The sequence below is a fragment of the Xenopus laevis genome, chromosome 1L (genome assembly GCF_017654675.1).
Source record: "Xenopus laevis strain J_2021 chromosome 1L, Xenopus_laevis_v10.1, whole genome shotgun sequence".
NCBI lineage: Eukaryota > Metazoa > Chordata > Amphibia > Anura > Pipidae > Xenopus > Xenopus laevis.
Genome location: NC_054371.1, coordinates 96,730,375 through 96,743,064, shown reverse-complemented (window position 1 = coordinate 96,743,064; position 12,690 = coordinate 96,730,375). Strand labels below are relative to the sequence as shown.

General features: G+C 40.9%; 1 protein-coding gene across 7 annotated transcripts in view; it reads left to right on the top strand.

Moving 5' to 3' along the window:
- LOC108711800 (lysine-specific demethylase 4B) overlaps positions 1–12,690 on the top strand; it is a 451,885-nt gene that overhangs the window by 408,764 nt on the left and 30,431 nt on the right. The window lies entirely within an intron of this gene.

The following is a 12,690-nucleotide window of genomic DNA, read 5'->3' as shown; positions in this document are numbered from 1 at the left end:
TGAACCCACACTCTAGCTGGTAAAACAAAACTAGTTTGTAAAAACAAAAAAAAAAAAAGCTGGTAGCTCTGCTCTCCAAGAGCCTCTCACTTGATCATTATACCTATGCATGTGAAATCACCATCGCAAGCTGAGACAGGAAGCCTTATTTGCATGTTTTTGTTCTAATTTGGGCACTTGCACAACATAGAACTTGCTGTATTTTTTTTCACAAAATACCAATAGATTTCTACTCTATTAGTAAATATTACACAATGTCCAAGACTGAAAAACATACACTGTACTCAAGCTCAGCCTTTTGCTAAGATACTTATTGACTGGCTTTTAGCTGATCCACAAAAAGGCAAAAATAGTCCACAGACCACTTCCATAACCAACAATATGCTATGATTGTTAATACCAGTAGTTTTGCATTTTTTCACTTTACAAAAAGTAAACCTGTAACCCTTTTGACACCCCTTTGTCTGTGTTACACGTGTGGCGCTTACCTGATGGCATGGGACATATCTGAGCAGTGGTATTGAGAGACTGGGTATCTAGCACTTACTAGCGAAGTGCCTTCACCCAGTGTCGGACTGGTCCACAGGGATACCAGCAAATGTCCTGGTGGGCCCAGGTGTCAGTGGGCCCTCATGATGGCCTATTTCATGGCCATTCCCTATTTATATGAGAACAAAGAGGCTAAATAGGTGGAATAATAGATTATTGTATGTAAAGAAAAGAGACTAGGAGCATAGAGGTTGAGTGAGGAGAGGAAGAAAATAGTACCGAGGGTGGGTCCCTGATCTAAAAACTTTTGGTGGGCCCCTGGTCAAATGTTTTATGGTGGGCCCCTGGTGTCCCAGTCCGACATTGCCTCCACCTAGTTGGATTCGTTATTGCACCTACGGGTGGCCCCACTAGGAATACAGTAATAAAATACACACACATAGTATTGGTTAAACTAAATATAATAAATGGGCAACTAATAAATGCAGCACTCCTAACCGGTAGCAATAGGGCCTCACTAACTTAACTAACTTGCTTGCACGATCTGACTGACTAAATAACTGGTCCTTTAAAGGAGTTGTTCACCTTCAAATTAACTTTTAGTATGATGTAGAGAGATTCTGAGACAATTTGCAATTGGTTTCATTTTTAATTATTTGTGGCTTTTCAGTTATTTAGCTTTAAATTCAGCAGTTTGCAGTTTCAGTAATCTGGCTGCTAGGGTCCAAATTAGCCTAGCAACCATGGACTGATTTAAATAAGAGACTGGAAGATGAATAGGAGAGGGCCTGAATAGAAAGATGAGTAATAAAAAGTAGCAATAACAATAAATGTATAGCTTTACAGAGCATTTGTTTTTAGATGGGGTCAGTGACCCCCATTTGAAAGCTGAGAAGAATCCAAAGAAAAAGGCAAATAACTAAAAAACAATTAAAAAAATGAACAATTAAGACCAATTGAAAATGGTTGCTTATCCAGTCTGGATTCCTTTCACACATACCTCCCAACTGTCCCATTTTTAGAGGGACAAGTCCCTCTTTTGACAGCTCAACCTGCAGTCCCTCATTTGTACTGGAAAGTCCAGTTTTTCTCTTCACTGAACAGCCAGAAAAAGAAACAAAATTCTAACGTAATTGGCTTTTGGCAGAAAGCACAGAACAGCCACAGCAGCAGATAAGTCCCTCTTTTTATTTCCAAAATGTTGGGAGATATGTTTCACACTCTCAGTTTAAAATATTTATTTGAGTTTCACATAAACAAGAAAAATCAGTATGTAGCAATGAGTCAGCTCAAATACCCCAGTTAAAGTGGATGTCGGTGCACATACCGTCGGTGGTCTATCCTCCACCAATAATCAATCCAGAAGGAAATACTTCATACAGCACCAAATGCCTTTATTGAAAAATGACATGGCAAAACAACCTGGTCCGCAACATTTCAGTCCCTGTATAGTCTTTTTTCAAGCTCACTAATCACTAGCTCATTAAGCCCTCTTATAGAAAAAAGTTTTTCGCCACCTACTGGCTACATATCAGTATTAAAAACAGTTTACATGCATAATGTTACAATGTCAGTTTAACTCAATTAGTATACTTGTTAACTCTTTGTGGGTTACAACCCGATCAATTATTCCCAGTAGCTGCAAGACAAAACATAAAAAAAAACTGATTAAAATATAAATAGGTTTAAAAACAAGGTTCAACGAAAAATGGCTTGTAGATCATATTCCCTGTTCAACCCATGTGTGCAACCTCCTGATCCACTGTGCTTCCTTTTTCAATAATAATTTATATATATATAAATATGGTCTCCCCCTCGCCTAATTTGATTAGTGGGCTTGAAAAAAGGCCATAGAGCGCCTGAAACGTTGTGGACCAGGTTGTTTTGCCATGTAATTTTTTAATAAAGGCATTTTTATACATTTGGTGCTGTACAAAGAATTTCCTTCTGAAGAAAAATCAGTATAACAGCATATATCATGCAGATCACTGAACAGCTGGTTGCTAGGCAACAGCTTACAGGACACAAACGCAGGCTTTATGCTTAATCTCTTACAGGGATAAGTGCAGTGGTTTTGCACAAATTCCCTACAAACCCTTTCTTGAAACGATCACAGTACAACTGCTTCAGGGACAGAATAACATGACTTTACAATTTTCATACCATAAAGCAGATTTTTGACAGCGCCAGTGTAGGGCATTTCCTTAGAGGAAAACTATAGTAGTTTTTATTCTTCCAAGACAACTGAACCTTTCTTTTCATCTATAAAAAATAAAATGGTTAGGTTTGTCATAATCTAAGGCTATATATGTATATGAAACATTTTACTTTATGCACAAAAATATGGACATGGAAGCCACATATCTCCAAAATGCACCAATAGCAAAGATTTATAGTTTCATTGGAATATCTGACTTATATAGATCAAACATTTGCTAAAATTAACATTGCTCTGAAAATGGTCTCAAAGCTTGCATTTTACAATATGTGCAAATTTGCAGTATGTTATCTCTCAAAATATTATGAACGATATATTTACAACACTGTAAATATGAATGCCAGTGGTCATCTTAACTTTTTTTGGTACATATTATGCATAGGTTTAGACAGATATGTGTCATGTAGAGACCTTGTGCATACAAATCTCCCTACCATTCATATTTTAAGGTGTTTTTTGAGGTGTACCTAATCATGGGGGAGAAAAGACACTGCAAAGTTTTAAGATGATGTATTTTGATCATCTTAAAACTTACTCACACATCAACTTCACACACATACACCAGTGGGGCAACATTTCTGCAGTCAAAATCACAGTCTTCAGGACATGCAAGTCTTAATTCTAAAAGGCAGGGGTGTAACTATAGAGGAAGCAGACCCTGCGGCTGCAGGGGGGCCCAGGAGGTATAGGGGCCCCATGAGGCCCTAATTCATATAAAATGTCAATAAATATTGGAGAAACAAGTCAACCCCAAAACATTTTGGGGGCCTGAAAAATAATTTGCTATGGGGCCCAGTAATATCTAGTTACGCCACTGCTAAAAGGGAACTTTAAAACTGAACGGGAAAGGAAGATTTATGAATTCAAATGTATGGAGTTATTTAACACATTGAGACAGGGCCTTAATTTAGGGTCAGGTTTCATGTTACACTATGTGACCTGACTGAATCCAGACTCCTGGACTATTTATAACCCACCCTAATTTATTGTATTATCTCTACATTTGATCTCTATCTATCTGTAACATCCTTATTTATTGCCCATGAATAGCTTTTACTGATCTAACAGAATATATGCTGTGCCTTTCTAGCTTTCATTTGTATTTTGCCTGACGAAGGGGCCTTGGTGCGGCAAAAGCTTGCAATGTATTTTTATGTTGGCTTTGAAGAAGCCAACATACTGTTCTACTAGTTCAGCTCGTTCTTATTCTTATTATGTTGGCTTTGAAGAAGCCAACATACTGTTCTACTAGTTCAGCTCGTTCTTATTCTTATTATGTTGGCTTTGAAGAAGCCAACATACTGTTCTACTAGTTCAGCTCGTTCTTATTCTTATTATGTTGGCTTTGAAAAAGCCAACATCTTGATCTACTAGTTCAGCTCGTTCTTCTTCTTCTTCTTATTATTATGTTGGCTTTGAAAAAGCCAACATCTTGATCTACTAGTTCAGCTCGTTCTTATTATGTTGGCTTTGAAAAAGCCAACATCTTGATCTACTAGTTCAGCTCGTTCTTATTATGTTGGCTATGAAATAGCCAACATACTGTTCTTCGAGTTCAGCTCGTTCTTCTTCTTATTATTATTGGCGAACCCCATTTTCTAAACGCTACTCCTCCTACAGTTTTAGGGGTGCAAGCGCCAAACTTTCCACACTTATTCCTCTTATAGCAAAGTACGTTGCTTGTGCTTTAATAAGCGATCCCACCCACCCCGCCCCTGTGGCGACCCCCCGACGACCCCTTTTTTCCCATTGAGATTGACAGGGAAAAATTTCAAATCGCTGCCACTTGTACAGTTTTGAAGATACAGTCCCCAAACTCGGACCACATATAGTTGATGTCACCCCGAATAAAAATAAGTATTTTGGGGGGGCACCCCAAAGTGGGCGGAGCTACCAACGCCCAATGAAAATTGAGCAATTTTCTAAACGCTACTCCTCCCAGAGTTTTAGGAGTACAATTATGAAACTTTGCACACTTGTTCGACTCATACTCGAATAGGTTGCTTGTGCTTTGTTAAGCGATCCCAACCTCCGTGCCCCTGTGGCGACCCCCCGACGACCCCTTTTTTCCCCATAGACTTTCATTGGAAAACTTGAAACTTTTGCCACTTGTACAGCTTTGAAGTTACACTCACCAAACTTGGCTCATTTAGTCATGGGGTGAAACTGAAAAATTCTGTCCTATTTTGGGGACCCAAAAAAGTGGGCGGAGCCGCAAACAACCAATCAGATTTTCCCTATTGACTTCAATGAGAAAATGTAAACAGCTGTAATTCTCACAGTATTAAAGCTAGAGCTCTCCCAAACTTGGCACCGTGGGTCACTGGGTGACTCGGCTAAAATTTACCTAAAGTGGGCGGAGTCTACAACAGCCAATCAAATTTCAGCCATTCAAATAAATAGGAAAATGTTAAACTGCTGCCGCTCTTAGACGGTTAATGGCAGGGTCCTCAAACTTGGCACAGTTGGTCACTGGGGGGACTGGGATTAAAATTAAGAAAAGTGGGTGGAGCCAAAACCAACCAATCAGATTTCTTTGATTGATTTTAATGAGAACAATTAAGAAGGCTGCCATTCTCTCAGTATTGATGTCAGGGACCTTGAATATCACAAATGTGGTCGCTGGGGGTTTCCACTTCAAGTTTAGAAAAAGTGGGCGGAGCCACCAACAACCAATCGAATGTCATTCATTGATTTTCAATAGAAAAAAAAAAAAATGCTGCCATTTTTACACAATAAATGACAGCATTCCCAAACTTTGGAATGTTAGTCACTGAGTGACTGTGGTTCACAATTAGGAAAAAAAAGGGGCGGGGCAACAACAGCCAATCAGATTTCAGCCATTGACCTTAATTAAAAATGATAAACTGCTGCTATTATCACGGTTTAAATGCTAGGTGTACCAAACTTGGCTCAATTACTCACTGGGTGACTGCGGTCAAAATTTAGGAAAAGTGGGTGGAGCCAAAAACGGCCAATCAGTTTTCACCTATTGACTTCAATGTAAAATTTTTGATTACTGCCGTTCTCACAGTTTTAAAACCAGAGGTCCCAAACTTAGCACTGACCATGACTAGGTAACTGGGGTTAAAATTCAGAAAACTGGGCGGAGCTTAAGACAGCCAATCAGATTTCTTTGATTGATTTTAATGGGAACAATTAAGAAGGCTGCCATTCTCACAGTATTGATGTCAGGGACCTTGAATATCACAAATGTGGCCGCTGGGGGTTTCCACTTCAAGTTTAGAAAAAGTGGGCGGAGCCACCAACAACCAATCGAATTTCATTCATTGATTTTCACTAGAAAAAAATAAAAATGCTGCCATTTTTACACATTAAATCACAGCATTCACAAACTTTGAAATGTTAGTCACTGAGTGACTGTGGTTCATAATTAGGAAAAAAAGGGGCGGGGCAACAACAACCAATCAGATTTCAGCCATTGACCTTAAAGAAAAATGATAAACTGCTGCTATTATCACAGTTTAAATGCTAGGTGTACCAAACTTGACTCAATTACTCACTGGGTGACTGCGGTCAAAATTTAGGAAAAGTGGGTGGAGCCAAAAACAGCCAATCAGTTTTCACCTCTTGACTGATACAAAATTTTGTATTACCACCGTTCTCACAGTTTTAAAACCGGAAGCCCCAAACTTGGCACTGACCATGACTAGGTAACTGGGGTTAAAATTCAGAAAACTGGGCGGAGCTTAAGACAGCCAATCACATTTTACCAAACGCTATTCAATGGGAATATTTAAATTCCTGTCAATCTTACACTGTTAATGTAAGAGTGCTCAAACTTGGTCCATTTGGTGAAGGGGTGACTGGGATGCAAATTTTTAAAAGTGGGCGGAGCCAAAAATAGCCAGTTTGTTTGAATGGATTTCAATGGTAAAATTGGATTGGCTTTAAATTTCACCGTTTTAATCCGGATTCTACCCACTTTGTGTACTCTCTAGGCACCGGGGGCGACTGGGCAAGACACCTATAGCGTTTCATAGCCAACATCCCGTGGTTTCTTCAGAAACGACACCCTCTAGTTATTATTAAAATTATTATTATTATTGGCGAACCCCATTTTCTAAACGCTACTCCTCCTACAGTTTTAGGGGTGCAAGCGCCAAACTTTCCACACTTATTCCTCTTATAGCAAAGTACGTTGCTTGTGCTTTAATAAGCGATCCCACCCACTGCGCCCGTGCGGCGGACCACCGAAGACGCCGTTTTTCGTATTGACTTTGACAGGGAAAATTTTCAAATCGCTGCCGCTCGTACAGTTTTGAAGCGACACTCCCCAAACTCGGACCGCATATTGTTGGTGCCACCCCGAATAAAAATATGTATTTTGGGGGGGCACCCCAAAGTGGGCGGAGCTACCAACAGCCAATGAAATTTTAGCAATTTTCTAAACGCTACTCCTCCCAGAGTTTTAGGAGTACAATTATGAAACTTTGCACACTTGTTGGGCTCATACCTGAATAGGTTGCTTGTGCTCTGTTAAGCAATCCCACCCTCCGTGGCCCTGTGGCGGCCCCCCAAAGACCCCATTTTTTCCCATAGACTTTCATTGGAAAATTTGAAACTTTTGCCACTCGTACAGCATTAAAGTTACACTCACCAAACTTGGGTCACTTAGTCATGGGGTCAACCTGAAAAGTTCTGTCACATTTTGGGGACTCCAAAAAGTGGGCGGAGCAACAAACAGCCAATCAGATTTTCCCTATTGACTTCAATGAGAAAATGGCCAACACTGTCATTCCCACAATGTTAAAGCCAGAGACCCAAAACTTGGCACCATGGGTCACTGGGGTTCTAATTTTGAAAAGTGGGCGGAGTCTACCACAGCCAATCAAATATTAGCCATTTGTTGCAATGGGAAAAGTTAAAACTGTCGCCGCTCTTAGATTGTTAATGGGAGGGTCCTCAAACTTGGCACAGTTGGTCACTGGAGGACCGGGATCAAAATCTGGAAAAGTGGGTGGAGCCAAAAACAACCAATCAGATTTTACCTATTGACTTCAATGTAAAAGTTTCAAATACTGCCATTCTCACAGTTTTAAAGCCAGAGGCCCCAAACTTGGTACAGACCATGACTGGGTGAATGGGGTTAAAATTCGGAAACTGGGTGGAGCTTAAAACAGCCAATCAAATGTTACATATTGCTAATCAATGTCAATATATAAGTTGCTGCCATTCTTTCACAGTTAATGGCAGGGACATCAAACTTGGCACAGTCGGTCACAGGGGGACTGGGATTCAAATTTTAAAAGTGGGTGGAGCCAAAAACAGCCAATCAGGTTTTTGGATTGATTTTAATGGTACAATTTGATCTGCTTCAATTTTCACCGTTTTAAACCAGATTCTACCAACTTTGTGTACTCTCTATGCACCAGGGGCGACTGGCCCCAACACCTCTTGCGTTTCAAAGCCAACATCTTGTGGTTTCTTCAGAAATGACACCATCTAGTTATTATGTTGGCTTTGAAGAAGCCAACATACTGTTCTACTAGTTCAGCTCGTTCTTCTTATTATGTTGGCTTTGAAAAAGCCAACATCTTGATCTACTAGGTCAGCTCGTTCTTATTATGTTGGCTATGAAATAGCCAACATACTGTTCTTCGAGTTCAGCTCGTTCTTCTTCTTATTATTAAAATTATTATTATTATTGGCGAACCCCATTTTCTAAACGCTACTCCTCCTACAGTTTTAGGGGTGCAAGCGCCAAACTTTCCACACTTATTCCTCTTATAGCAAAGTACGTTGCTTGTGCTTTAATAAGCGATCCCACCCACCCCGCCCCTGTGGCGACCCCCCGACGACCCCTTTTTTCCCATTGACTTTGACAGGGAAAAATTTCAAATCGCCGCCACTCGTACAGTTTTGAAGATACAGTCCCCAAACTCGGACCACATATTGTTGATGTCACCCCGAATAAAAATAAGTATTTTGGGGGGGCACCCCAAAGTGGGCGGAGCTACCAACGCCCAATGAAAATTTAGCAATTTTCTATACGCTACTCCTCCCAGAGGTTTAGGAGTACAATTATGATACTTTGCACACTTGTTCGGCTCATACCCGAATAGGTTGCTTGTGCTTTGTTAAGCGATCCCACCCTCCGTGCCCCTGTGGCGACCCCCCGACGACCCCATTTTTCCCCATAGACTTTCATTGGAAAACTTGAAACTTTTGCCACTTGTACAGCTTTGAAGTTACACTCACCAAACTTGGGTCATTTAGTCATGAGGTGAAGCTGAAAAATTCTGTCCTATTTTGGGGACCCACCCCGCCCCTGTGGCGACCCCCCGACGACCCCTTTTTTCCCATTGAGATTGACAGGGAAAAATTTCAAATCGCTGCCACTTGTACAGTTTTGAAGATACAGTCCCCAAACTCGGACCACATATAGTTGATGTCACCCCGAATAAAAATAAGTATTTTGGGGGGGCACCCCAAAGTGGGCGGAGCTACCAACGCCCAATGAAAATTGAGCAATTTTCTAAACGCTACTCCTCCCAGAGTTTTAGGAGTACAATTATGAAACTTTGCACACTTGTTCGACTCATACTCGAATAGGTTGCTTGTGCTTTGTTAAGCGATCCCAACCTCCGTGCCCCTGTGGCGACCCCCCGACGACCCCTTTTTTCCCCATAGACTTTCATTGGAAAACTTGAAACTTTTGCCACTTGTACAGCTTTGAAGTTACACTCACCAAACTTGGCTCATTTAGTCATGGGGTGAAACTGAAAAATTCTGTCCTATTTTGGGGACCCAAAAAAGTGGGCGGAGCCGCAAACAACCAATCAGATTTTCCCTATTGACTTCAATGAGAAAATGTAAACAGCTGTAATTCTCACAGTATTAAAGCTAGAGCTCTCCCAAACTTGGCACCGTGGGTCACTGGGTGACTCGGCTAAAATTTACCTAAAGTGGGCGGAGTCTACAACAGCCAATCAAATTTCAGCCATTCAAATAAATAGGAAAATGTTAAACTGCTGCCGCTCTTAGACGGTTAATGGCAGGGTCCTCAAACTTGGCACAGTTGGTCACTGGGGGGACTGGGATTAAAATTAAGAAAAGTGGGTGGAGCCAAAACCAACCAATCAGATTTCTTTGATTGATTTTAATGAGAACAATTAAGAAGGCTGCCATTCTCTCAGTATTGATGTCAGGGACCTTGAATATCACAAATGTGGTCGCTGGGGGTTTCCACTTCAAGTTTAGAAAAAGTGGGCGGAGCCACCAACAACCAATCGAATTTCATTCATTGATTTTCAATAGAAAAAAATAAAAATGCTGCCATTTTTACACAATAAATGACAGCATTCCCAAACTTTGGAATGTTAGTCACTGAGTGACTGTGGTTCACAATTAGGAAAAAAAAGGGGCGGGGCAACAACAGCCAATCAGATTTCAGCCATTGACCTTAATTAAAAATGATAAACTGCTGCTATTATCACGGTTTAAATGCTAGGTGTACCAAACTTGGCTCAATTACTCACTGGGTGACTGCGGTCAAAATTTAGGAAAAGTGGGTGGAGCCAAAAACGGCCAATCAGTTTTCACCTATTGACTTCAATGTAAAATTTTTGATTACTGCCGTTCTCACAGTTTTAAAACCAGAGGTCCCAAACTTAGCACTGACCATGACTAGGTAACTGGGGTTAAAATTCAGAAAACTGGGCGGAGCTTAAGACAGCCAATCAGATTTCTTTGATTGATTTTAATGGGAACAATTAAGAAGGCTGCCATTCTCACAGTATTGATGTCAGGGACCTTGAATATCACAAATGTGGCCACTGGGGGTTTCCACTTCAAGTTTAGAAAAAGCGGGCGGAGCCACCAATAACCAATCGAATTTCATTCATTGATTTTCACTAGAAAAAAATAAAAATGCTGCCATTTTTACACATTAAATCACAGCATTCACAAACTTTGAAATGTTAGTCACTGAGTGACTGTGGTTCATAATTAGGAAAAAAGGGGCGGGGCAACAACAACCAATCAGATTTCAGCCATTGACCTTAAAGAAAAATGATCAACTGCTGCTATTATCACAGTTTAAATGCTAGGTGTACCAAACTTGACTCAATTACTCACTGGGTGACTGCGGTCAAAATTTAGGAAAAGTGGGTGGAGCCAAAAACAGCCAATCAGTTTTCACCTCTTGACTTTAATGTAAAATTTTGTATTACCGCCGTTCTCACAGTTTTAAAACCGGAGGCCCCAAACTTGGCACTGACCATGACTAGGTAACTGGGGTTAAAATTCAGAAAACTGGGCGGAGCTTAAGACAGCCAATCACATTTTACCAAACGCTATTCAATGGGAATATTTAAATTCCTGTCAATCTTACACTGTTAATGTAAGAGTGCTCAAACTTGGTCCATTTGGTGAAGGGGTGACTGGGATGCAAATTTTTAAAAGTGGGCGGAGCCAAAAATAGCCAGTTTGTTTGAATGGATTTCAATGGTAAAATTGGATTGGCTTTAAATTTCACCGTTTTAATCCGGATTCTACCGACTTTGTTTACTCTCTAGGCACCGGGGGCGACTGGGCAAGACACCTATAGCGTTTCATAGCCAACATCCCGTGGTTTCTTCAGAAACGACACCCTCTAGTTATTAGTGGTGCTTGCGAAGCAAAGCATCACTACTGTTATCTTGCAAAACTTATTTTTATTAGTGGTGCTTGCGAAGCAAAGCATCACTACTGTTATCTTTAGTGGTGCTTGCGAAGCAAAGCATCACTACTGTTATCTTGCAAACTTATTTTTATTCTTCTTCCGTATGGAAAGTTTTGGCGCGTAACTAGTCCCCCCGTGTACTCTGGCTACTAATAATCGGCTACATCCATGTACTTCCACCGACCGCAAGCATAAAACCTCAGAAACAAACACACCGTATTGTTCCTAGACCCATGATGAGATGTTCAAATCGTGCGGCTTAATCGGGAATGGGGTGGTATGTGACTTTTCTAAGGGGCGGGTGGTTAATTGCCCCTGCAGGGGCATTTAACCACCCGAAAAGTCCCATAGTTAACATGAGGCCAACTTTTGACGGATTCTCGCAGAGAGGGAATCTTGTAGAAACGTTAAATTTACCACATTTGAAGAGGTTTGCGACCTGTGTTCAGATGATACCCCACACGAGGTATTAAGTTTTACCCCCGGACGCCTCCCCAAATGGTGCCCCATTGACTTCATAATGGGGAATTTACTCCGAATAATTATACAGTTTGTCGCAGACCATGATATGAGGCATGTCAAACCCGTTCAGCTTATTCGGGAATGCGGGTGTTGTGACATTTTCTGTCCTATTTTGGGGACCCAAAAAAGGGAGCGGCAGCCGCAAACAACAATCCAGATTTTCCTATTGACTTCAATGAGAAAATCGTAAACAGCTGTAATCTCACAGTAATTTAAAGCCAGAGCTCCCAACTATGGCACCGCGTGGTCACTGGGTGGACTGCGGCCAAATTTGGACAAAAAGATGGGCGAGAGTCTACAACAGCCAATCCAAATTTACGCATTCATTAAATAGGAAAATTTTTAAACTCGCTGCCGCTCTTAGACGGTTACATGGCAGCCTCCTCAAGTTTGGCACAGTGGTCACTGTGGGACTGGATTTAAATTAAGAAAAGTGGGTGGAGCCAAACCAAACCAATCAGATTTCTTTGAATTGGTTTTATGGGAGAAAATTAAGAAGGCGGCCATTCTCCTCAGTATATTGATGTCAAGGACTTGAATATCACAAATGTCGGTCGCTGGGGGTTTCCACTTTCAAGTTTAGAAAAAAGTGGGCGAGCCACCAACAACCCATCAATATTTCATTCATTGATTTTCAATAGAAAAATTAGAAATGCTGCCAGTTTTACACAGTTAAATGACAGCATTCCAAACTTTTGTAGTTAGTACTGAGTGACTGTGGTTCACATGTTATGGAAAAAGGGGTGGGGGCACAAAGCCAACTTTGCATCTTCCG